The sequence below is a fragment of the Neopelma chrysocephalum genome, unplaced genomic scaffold (assembly GCF_003984885.1).
Source record: "Neopelma chrysocephalum unplaced genomic scaffold, ASM398488v2 Primary Assembly neopelma1_26, whole genome shotgun sequence".
NCBI lineage: Eukaryota > Metazoa > Chordata > Aves > Passeriformes > Pipridae > Neopelma > Neopelma chrysocephalum.
In genome coordinates this window covers 8,802,693-8,814,118 of record NW_020897695.1, presented here as the reverse complement: position 1 = coordinate 8,814,118, position 11,426 = coordinate 8,802,693, and the positions used below count along the sequence as shown (strand labels likewise).

General features: G+C 39.3%; 1 long non-coding RNA gene across 1 annotated transcript; it reads right to left on the bottom strand.

The window, feature by feature from the left end:
- Positions 1-10,376: 10,376 nt before the first annotated feature.
- On the bottom strand, positions 10,377-10,856 carry LOC113964185. Its single transcript, XR_003533088.1, has 2 exons — positions 10,685-10,856; positions 10,377-10,598 (listed from the first exon to the last, which is right to left on the bottom strand). It is a non-coding gene; the product is annotated as an uncharacterized LOC113964185 (long non-coding RNA).
- Between the last annotated feature and the right edge of the window lie 570 nt (positions 10,857-11,426).

Here is an 11,426-nt window from a genome sequence, read left to right as displayed (position 1 = left end):
CTACACATCAATTCCTTTGTGGGGGATATAGCTGATGAAGTATGTTAGTTTGAAACAATTCATAAGTAGCAAGAAAAAAGAGAAGCAAGTTGGGGAAGGATGCATAAAAACTCTACCACAGTGCTGAGGCAGCAGAAAATAACCACTGTATGCCAATACAGTTAACAACTGAAATATTTTGTACTCTGTGATTAGATTAATTGACATGAACTTTGAAGTTTTTGGGGAATTTCATCTTTAAAAATTAATTTTCCTGAGAGAATGTGCTTGCCCACTCTATATTCACCAGTGCTGATGATTTTGTTCATTTCCTTCAAAGGCCTTTCTTCTTTATAGACAATCCTCCCATTGACAAGTGAAGAGGAATTTGACCCACATCCTTTTGTTTGATACTGACATCTAAACCACTGGTGTGGAGCAGTTTGTGATAATTTCTGCTTTAGGAGGAGATCATGAGGTTGCAGATATACATGCCTCCCTGTCACCACATGTCACTAGAGACTATTGGGCCTCCTTAGATGACCTTCTGGATCATCTAAGGAGATTGAGTGTTAAAAGAAAAGAGGGTACAGAAAGCACTTAGAAACTCCCGAACTTGCACAGTGGTCAAATGGAAATGTAGAGAACTCTGTGTCAATGAAGAAACTTTCACGTCATAAATTTAATGTTCTTTCTCTTCTATGGTCCACATCTGGAACATGCCAATATATATGCTTGATATTCTAAAAAATATTGGTGTGCTAAACTATACCGTAACAGTCCATTTCATCCACTGATTTTACAGATTCTTTCCCTGTGGAAATTTAAGACTGAACTGCTGAATATCCTCTCCCAGCTTGTGAGGACTTTCTCTTTCCTTAAGCTGAGGATAGATTTGAGATTTCCCCACCTTGTAGTACAATGGCTGTAGACTCCTGGCTTGCAAATGAGATGTATAGTGCCCATAGTGTACAGCTGGATGCAGAGCTGACATTGCAGCACAAGCTACTGAAGAGAATTTCCTGACTGAATCAGCCAGAACTCTCTGGGGCTTTTCCAGCACTACAACTCCTCGGCAAACTCAGACCTCAAAGTCACAGACAGGCCTTATCAGATGCTATTTTTATCACTGGTGTAGGCTAGGATATACAGCAGCAATATGCAGATGGAAAATCCCTGTGGTAGCTACCAATACTTTCTGGACTAAAGCTTGAATCACTAACATTCGACACATAAAGGACCAATTTCAGTCTCTGAGTAGTTCAGTTGACTTCTAGGGAATTATGTTGATCTACCCAGAGATAAGTTTTCCTCTAAATGAATGTAGTTAATACAAACAGCCACACAGAAACCGTGTAGGTAATTGATTTTGTAGATTATTTTGCACGTAAACTAACTTTACCTACTGGATTTAAAGAGTGTTGATTCAATTTTATGGACTGTTATTTCTTCAGTGCCCCAATCACATTAATATCTCATAAGGAAAGAGTTCTGTGATTACAGGTGTTAAAAATTAGCTCCATCTTCATACTCCACCTGCTTTTATTTTTGTTAGAATCACATACTTTATTGTGGTTTTATGAAAAAAGTGAAATACAATTCCATAGTTATGATTTAAATAACAAAGAGCTTGTAGGTTTGAATATAGTAACCAGAAGTGTCTGTAAAAGCAGAGGTTTGTGGAAATTGATTTAGTATATTCACTGAGGTTGAGCAATCTAATTCTCAGAGTTATTTAGACTAACTCAGAAAATTTGAGCCTTGTTTTCCTAATTGGAGTTTCATTGTTTTTTGTCTAAAACATAGATAATAATTGGTCTGGGCCGTTGGCAGCTCTTAGCTACCAGTCTCTGCACTCTCCAAACTCCCAGATAGCAAAATATATTTTTCTCAATTATGTTGAAGTTAAACAACATTCTGAAACACTTGTACTTTTCCGAGTGTTGATTGTAAGGCAGAGAAAAAGTTAAGCTAAGAAGAAGGATCTGAGTATTCTTTCTCAGACAAGAACATAGCCTCTCTAGTTATCTTCCCACTGAAAGAGATACAAGATAAGGCATGGATGCTCAACTGTGAAGTTTGTAACAGCAAGTAAGAGGCAGAAATATGGTGTGGAAGGTAGGCATTGAACAACCTTATGGCGTAGTACACTTTAATTAAGCAAACACTTCTGAAAGAAACCAAACAATCTATGTGTGGTATAAAATTCACTTTGCAATGTGTCTAGAATGCTTATGCTGAAAGTAAATCAATAAAATGTGAACTCCAGCACAGAACTGCTGGAATGAGCCATGCCTCCACTTAGCAAAAGCAATGCTGATGTCTGAGAAACTGAAAACTCTTTTCTTCTCAGAAAGTTTCCAATGTTCTACTCTTTGCTGCAAACAAGGTAGAGTAATATAGCTCTACAGGATGCTGCTTGCAAATTGAAGAACCCACAAAATCTTTGGGTTTTTTTATGTCCAGAGCATTCCCAGAGAGGTAGTACTTGATCCCGCCTCTGGGCTGCACCACTTCTCAGACACACTTTGCAAAAAACTTAGCAGAGAAGTTTAATTTCAATTGCGGCTAAGTAATTGAGTAAAATGTTCTTCTCTTGCACAGAAAAGAAAACAAAATAACAAAGCTGTGCCTTCCTGAGGTTATTTTAAGATGCATTTGTTTCTGTCTGTCAGTGCCTGTGGTAAGGCAACAGAATCTGTGATTTTTTACTATCTTGGTACTGAAGCAGTCTCTCTGCTAACAAGTGGAGGTGGATTTTCAGATACCGTGATGATCAGCATGCTGCACAGAACTATCTTATCCACAACCATGTTCTCCAAATATCTATGCCCAAGCACTGGGAGAATCAACAAAGCATTTCATATGGGTAATAGCCAGAAAGATCCAGTCTCTAAGTACCATTCAAAGTAAGTTGTGGTCAGACATCTGACACTTTCGAAAAAGAAGCTGTTTTAGTAAACTACTCCTTTTCTCTGGAGTTAGGTTATACTGTTCTTGCCTTTGTTGGAGATAAAGAAGGAATATGTAGTATTTCCTCACTAGTTGTGAAGTAATTGCAATAGATAACAGTTTTGTTGAAAGACAATAAATAACAATTTTAAGCTTTCTCCAAACACAAAAATTCGAAAAGTTCTGGCCTGTCCTTCTTTTCCTGAAACATTCTGTATTCCACAAATTTTACATGTACATTACATTGCAGAAGTAAATTATGCCTCCCTTTTCTGTGATCCATCCATTTCCTTTCTCTGTGTGCTGGCACATGTGCCCAACCACATAAATATAAATAGATAAAAATATATACACAAATATGTATAAATAGATAAACATACACATATAAAAAAAGACCTATTCCCAGGTAGGGACACAGGTAGCCTAAAAGTGATTTATATAGACTATTTGTTTCCTTCTTAGGGTTTGTTAAGGAACAGGGCAGGTTATAAAAAAAATGGATGAAGTAGGTTTGACTTTTCCTTTGATGTAAATGAAAGTTATTATTTGCACAGCATTGGTTCTTAAATTCTATTAAAAAGCTGAGTCATCTGATTATGGGCAAAATTCTGGTGAGGAAGATTAATTGCTTTCCAATGAACCCCCCATGCTTAGTGGGAGCTGTGTTCATTACAGATGGAGTAATTACCACTGATGTAAGTGAAACAACTCAGAGATTCATGGGCTGAAGACTGATTAAAGAATTGGACTGGTATTTATTCCCATCCTCATGTTGGGCCTGATTTTGGTTTGCAGGAGCAGCATGACTTTTCTGATTGAACCGAGGAAGAGAAGGATGGAGCCCCAAACTGACAGTGTGATTAATAACAATATCACAGTGATGCTCCAGTCTGTTTCATTAAAATGGATCCTGAACTTTTATCTGTAGAGCTGCTGCTCCTCACTTCATCTATGTCCTGGTACAGGTTTCATGATGATTTTGTAGCTGAAAAAATAAGTAGAAGCTAAAGGTCACCAGATCTTTTGCTGGTATATATCATTGCAGCTCCATTGAAGGGCAATGGAGTTTCAGGAATTCACACCAGCTGAAGCTCTGCTGGTGAACTGTTTCTTGCAAACTGGAAGAAAATGCAGAACCCATACAGCACAAAGTAGCCTCAGAATCTTTCAGTTACTTTTTTCTTTTGTACCCAGGGTATTTACAGGTACTGAGGGTAAAACAGAAATGACAAACAGAAACCAGTAGCCAAAAGGAGGATTGTGCTGAAGGAAGAAAGAGCTGTGAAAAATTGAGTTGTAATGAAATAATAGATGGGGCAGTTGGGGTGAGAGGAAGCCCATCATGTTTGGTCCCCCTGTAAAGTTAATTAATAGTTGAACAATGTGAAACAGGATGTGAAAAGCAACATGTGGCAAATACCAATGAGGTAACTAAGGCCATTTAGAGCATTTCCTATCAAAATTCAAACACATGTAAAAATAGAGTTGCAGCAAGCCATTAAAGAGCATATGGTTGTTCTTGCAAGTTTTGGTTTGTGCCTACTGGAAATTACTAAAGTGCTTTTTAAACAAAAGAATCTTGAAAGTAAGTAACTGTAAGTGTGAATATTTTACTCAGCCTGAAAAAACTTTGAAACCTGTTAGCTAAATGGAAGGTGCATTTTCCACGTTGCTCTAAACCTCACTTGCCGAGCTGTAGAACCGAAAGCTATTCTCTCACAGAGGCAAATGTCACTTCTGTGGAGGGACACAGAGAATTGCATTGCTGTCCACTCTTTGTTAGGATCTACAATAACATCATCTGTTGAGGTTGCCCAGGATTATTGAATGCCCTGCTTCCTTAGCTATCTTTGATATTTGCAAGCAGCTAGGCTGCTTGGGAACCCTCCACAAATGCATTTGCGTGAGTGTGTACTTGTGTGTGTTTGCATGTTTGCCAGTATATTTGGCACAGACAGAATACATCTGTCTCAAAGAAACTACAGGATATCTACTCTGACAGCATTCCAGTAATGACATTCAACTGAGGCAGACATATCTATGGAACAATCATGTATTTGTTTGGTCTTTTGAATCAGAGATGCTAACTAGAATTGGAAAGGGCAAAGCCCTTTAGAGCACTCATGAAGCAGTTGGGAGTAGGAGATCTAGAAGACTAAGTCTTTTTCTATCTTTTTCTTTAGAGCCTAAATATGCAAGAATGGAGCATAGCCCGAGGGAGGCTTTGCTGTTGCCTAAGACTCTGACCTCAAAAAGGAGAATTTAGAGTCAGCTAAGTCTCCCTGACAACACTGAGTGGGAAAAATGGGATTGTCACTCCACGTTATTAATTTATTTGAATTAAAATTTCATTCCCAAATGGAGAATGAATTGAAACAACAGTGATAAAGAAGCTATCTATTGTCTATATATATACATATATGAGTATGTTTTTATATGTGTTTATATATATATATATATCTCCAAAGAACAGACAAAGTTTGCTTGCCCTTGAGGGCATGGCAGGCAGTGTTGGGTGTGCCAGGGCAGGAAACAGCACTTATCTTATCCTGTAGCATTTTGGGGTCCTCTTTGAGCCAGGAAATGCCATCATGACCTGCAGCAGATAAGATAAAGAGCTCTAAAGAGGACTGCAGAGTTTTTATGAGTAATCACTTGTTCAAATAACTGCCTATATTCCGTGTATTCAAAGAAACTAGTACCAATTTCCCCACTGGGTTCTTACATGCTAGTGACACGGCTGTCATTTTCTCACAGCTCTCTCAAGAACCCACATCTACTTTGTCTTGTGGAAAAAAGCACACCGGCAATGCTTGATAACTTGAAGAATCCATGTTCAAAAAAAAGTCCTCTCCACCTTCTCTACTGCAGTTTCACTACCTGAAAAATGGACAGTTAAAGTGAAAGGAAATGGAGTATGACATCAGACATGAGGCCAAGTCCTTAATTTGTTTTTTTTGCTGAGGCTGAACTCAAGGAAGTCAACTGATCCTTGCTTGAGTCAGTAATGAGCAGAAAATAAGGAAGGGCTTGAAGACTAGGTCTTTGATGATTAGGTCAGTGCCTTCCGTGTAACCCCAAATGCTCAAAAGAGTACAGAGAAAAAAAGTAAATCTACCTCTTAGCACTGGCCATTGCCAGTTCAGGCAGGAGGACTTCAGTATTCATAGAATCAAGATTCTGCAACAGAACTGATAAAACCCCATAGAAATGAGAACAAGATTGGAGGCTGGGCAGTTGCAGATGGGTGGCTAAAAAGGTTAAAATAAAGCCATCTACAGTTTTGACATATTCCCCTCTCTTCCAAATCGCTGTGAAGCACAAGGCTGGATGCATGTATCTCCTCTACAATGCTGAGCACACCACAGGATTCCAGATCAGACTGGAGATAGATTCTGCAAAGCAATAGCTCAAGGTTGTAATCCAAATGCCTATACCACCTCCCTCAGTAAATTCCATACCTGGTTCAGAAAGTCCAAGACTGCATTTGCAAACCTGTCATTGAAACTATTGTACACCATGCAAGCCATGCAATTACAGTAAAACAAATGACTGCTTTTACCCATGGGTATAGAACCTGTACAAAACAGACTGGTTCTACAAACACATAATACCATACCAACAGTTCCCCCCACAAAAAGCCATCAAAAAAAGAATGATAATGTTCAAAAAAAACCCCAATATGTGACCCTCTTAGTCTCCATAGAACTGGGAATACCGTTTTTCTTGAATCTAAGTGTTATGGCCAAATTTTGTATTGAATCATCACTCAGACAGTCTTATTGACCCCAGTGGAATTGTACCAATCCAAATCAACCCCAGCTGTCCAACATTCTTCCCTTGACTCCCAACCCTTTCCAGTTCTATTCTTCCCACCTCACAAAGCATGCCTTGAATGAATTCAATGTCAGGAGTACAAATGCAACACTGCAAAACTGACCAGTTCTATGTATTCATAGCCATAGCAGCCAGAGAGAGTCAGTAATCCTGGAATCATCTGATTAGACAGCACATAAAGCCAAATTTAATTCAATTGTTTTTCTGCCTGCAGCAGTAGTAGGGAAAGGAAAGCTATTAGTAATCCCTTTCTGTGTTGTTCTAGCTGTAAATAAGTGTTTTTAGTGGATTACCCAAGGATGTAGACTTTATATTATAAAACTTCCTTATTGCTGCATAAACTATGAATGTAAATTCAGTGTAAGAGGTAATGGATATATAACCAAGAGTGCTCAGGGTGTAAATTCTGCTTCAAAGGTCTTGATTGAAGACTTGGATTATAGCATAGATGAGCAGATTTATATTTATATTGTCAGGTTGATCTGAACCCAACAAGATCTTTCTAAATAAGAGAGCAACTTAAGCAGATTAAATCAACATTGTACAAACATGCAAATAGTTCTGCTTCACCCCATTTTCTCCCATGCACATCACTTGTTAGCATTTATTATATTATATGTAGGAAAATAATGTTCAGTTACTTAGGATTAAGCTCATAAGGAACAGAAATTACTGAGGTAAGTGCTCAATGGTTTGGCTGGCTCCAGTACTAATCAGGCAGCTGGAGGGCATCCTCATTGCACACTGTGTCAGGAACCGTGTGTGACTCCACATAGTGTGAAGGGGAATCTCACACTCGCAATCCCTGGTGCTGAGAGACTGCGTGCTGAGAGTGTCTGTCATGGAGCTATTCTCACCTTGAGGAAGATTGGAGTCAAGTGCTCTGGGATGCCTTTGCACACCCTTGGCTGACGCAGGTGAACAAGTTGACAGCCAAATGGGTCCAGTCTGGGAACTCTGCCAGCAGGAGAAGGAGGCAGAAAAGAATCTGTCTCTGACAGCTGTAACTAAATATGTTGTTCCTACAGAGCTCGTAAAGGGTAGATGGCATTACCGCAGGGGTCTTCTAACAGAAAGTAAGACTTTAGCCTTATGAGGTTTAAAAAAAGTGCTATTTACTATGCAACTGTTTGCATTTGAAAAAGGCAGAGCCCTCTGCAGACATAAATGCTTTCCCCTGTTCCTCTCATGAGTATTTGACAACATTATATTTTTGGTCACATAAAAATTGCCTACCAATTCTTTTGTGTCATGCTCCTAGGATATTTTGCTTCTAGTGCATGTTACAAGTACCTGGAAAAGGACATGCATCTAGAATATATGACCTCTCTTGTTGACTGTTTCATTGAACATGAGGTCTACACCACCTAAGGCAGACAGACGGAAAGGACTTGGGAAAAGCAAAACTCACAGAGGCAAAAAAAGTATGTGCATTTGGCTTCTTGCTGTTTACAAGTTGCCAGCAATGAGGTGATGGTGTTCATACACTTATCCTATATGTACCCATGGTTATCCAGCTTTCAAACCGGGCCCATGCTGTGGCTTGTTGCAGAAACCGGTGTCTTCTTACAGGAAAGCAGTATGTGTATATGTGTGAGTGTATGTGCAGAGTAGGATTCTTCACTGAATGACACAATGCTCATGATTCATTCAAGAACCACGCAAGCTGTAAGTGGTGCATTTTGGCTTAGCACAAGAACATTCAGCTTAGGATATATTTCAGGCTAGGTTAGAATAAGAAAAAGCATCTGGTGAAAACCCTTTGGGTTTAAAAGTTCAAAAGTCACTTTCTAAGACTACTCCCCCTTTCCTGTAGGCAATTTGATGGCAGATATATTTGCTATTTTCACCTACATGTTCATTACCAAAGTGACAAGAGCAGTCTGAAAGGCATACTAATACAGAAAGCACAATGGTATTTCTTACAAGAAAAGCGGTCTTAGATAAAGGGAAGAGATAAATGTTTCCCTGCTCAAGCCAGAAACACAATTACAGACCTAAATATAACTGCAGATTCTGATTCCAGATTCATTAAAAGGTGGGCATTTATTGTGTACAAGGGAACACAATTCTGAGACTCTCTCCAAGAGACACATCCGTAATATCCAAATTTCAAGGACAAACAGAAAGAAAGGGTTTGAAAAAGGGTCTTCTACCTTCTGCCACATATCAAAGCAGTTGTGTTTAATTACAGAATCTTAGGTGTTAAAATTACTAAATACTGGGTGAAGTCTGGTAGCCTTGTACAAGGAAAGAAAACAATAGACAAGATATGGTAAAATAGCGTGCTAAAAACCCTTTAAAATAGTCTGCTATTATATGTCACAATTATCTGAAGCTGTCAGGAGAACCATTTTAGAGCTCCACAGAGTCTACCATGATGTTATGGCAGCTCTTTCCAACCACAGAGCACATCAACTTGGGCTCAGCAGCTTAGCCAGCTGCAAAGCCCAGAACAGGCTGAAGTAGACCAAGGACAAGGGTCTGGCATAGCCTGTCTGCACCCATCTGGCACCTCACAGATAGGCAAGCAATCTATAGGCCACAGTAGCTGAGCTTCCAACTTCCAAAATCCTTGAGCAGGCTCTCAGACAGGCAGGCAGAAGTCAAACTACTTAGGGAAATGCTGAAGTAAGACTGTAAGAGATTAAGTGGGAAGTCCGAAGCCACAGATTTTACCCCAAGAGTTTATGAAAATCTCACCCAGGAGCACAGCACATAACAGTCTCAAGTTGCCTTAAGAAACCAATCAACCAACTAGATAGAAACAAATCCCAGTTTATGTTGAAAGAAACTATTTTGTTTTAAAAAGCCTGCCTCAGCTATTTCATCTTTTTTTTTTGGTTTCAAATATTATACAAATCTAAACAGTTCTGCATCAGTCCCTTAATTTTGCGGAACCAAATTTCTACTCTGCAGGGAAAAAGGAATATAATGCAATAAAAAAGCAGAAACTCAGTGAACAGCAAAAGTAGTTTATGTATTTCAAAAGGACATGCCCCTTTAAAAAAAAAAGAATTCGGTTGGAAGTGTTCAACTGATAAAGAAATCCTATAATACTTTGACTTGGAAACATTCAAACTGTTGAAAAATAACATCGCAGGGCTGAAGAAATAAATCAAAGTTCATTGGCCAAACTCTGCTCTCAGAAAGGAAGAACTAAGATCAGAATTTCTCTCAATTGCTATTTGTCCTCCTATTTTATAATTGAATCTTGCAATCTTTCCTCAGACAAAATCATCCTCTGGGATTGCTGGCATTTTTTATGACTTCAAAACTTGGCACTCAGTGCTCTCAGGAGAAAAATCTTTAAAAGTATACAGCTAAGCTGCAAAGAAGAACCGGCCAGCAGTGGCATGACCCCATCCCCTAGCAACAGAAATCAATAACAACAAAGATAACATAATTACACCACAGAAAGGATCCAGAGGGCAGATTATGTCAAGTATTATGTTGTTAAGAAAGAACGACATGTGAAACAGACAGCATGTTTTAAACATGGACGAAAATACAGAAAATGTGGAAGGTAGATAAAGAAAGGTGGAATACGAACACAGAATAAATTAGCCTGCAGACTCTTAAAAGAGAGAGAAAGTTATTTCTGTTCCTGCTTTCACTGTTTTACTTATTCAGTACACAGAATTAGATTCCCAGGGGAGCAGCGAAAGGCATTTTATTTCACAAGAAGCATTGTGGCACAGTGAAAATATATGACCCTATGATGACAGCCTTTTTCTGGAGCTCTGGAGACCCAGTTCATTTCCTGTTTAGGTACAGATGGTCCATACTACTTAGACAAATTGTGGGCTTCCTGTTCCTCAGTCTCCCATCTGGAAAAGAGTACCAGTAGAAGTATACGGATTCAGAACAGAGATGGATCAGACAGTGCTGTAGCCTTGGAATTACATGGAATTACCTACAGCTGAAAGATTCCTGTCTGTATTGGCACAGAACGTACATTTGTCTCTTGAACAATGCACTTCTTTTTCGCTGTTCAGGTTTCCCATAGAAGAGGCAGGACATTGTGTTGGGGCAACCCTCCACTTCCCTGCAATATTCACAGCTCCAGCACCACCCACCCACCAGCACCAAGGTTGTTTGGAAATGTGTTCACTTACACAGCTCTCTGTCAATGCTTTCATGTAGCTTTGAAACAGTGACTAACGTGGGGTAACTTTTCGAGAACAATCTCATTTTGAGCAAAACTGACCAGTACCAATAAACGCTTATATACCTATTGCTTTACATAAGGCAGTAATGCCCTGCCAGATCATCTGATCCCCCTCCCACAATTTTACCTATTTCTTCCCTATACCACTGAAGTTTGCTCTCACGGACCTTTTTGTCTCTCTGTTACACAGAGCAGCAAGATATGGATTCTGTCACTCAAAATTTTCCTGTGTATTACATGATTAAAACAACCACCAGGTCATATAGTTATTTCATTAACACTCTTCAGACACCTTTACTTGTTTCTACTGAATTTTGCCTTCTCACCTACTCACCACAGCAGAGGCGACTCAGCCACCAGGGAGATCCTACCGCAAGGCCCTAGACTCTCTGCCATGTGGATGTAGCTTTCTACTCAGAGTCCTAAGGAGGCTCTGACTAGCATCACCCTGCCCTTTTTCAGCCATGTGCCAGATATTTGCTGAAAT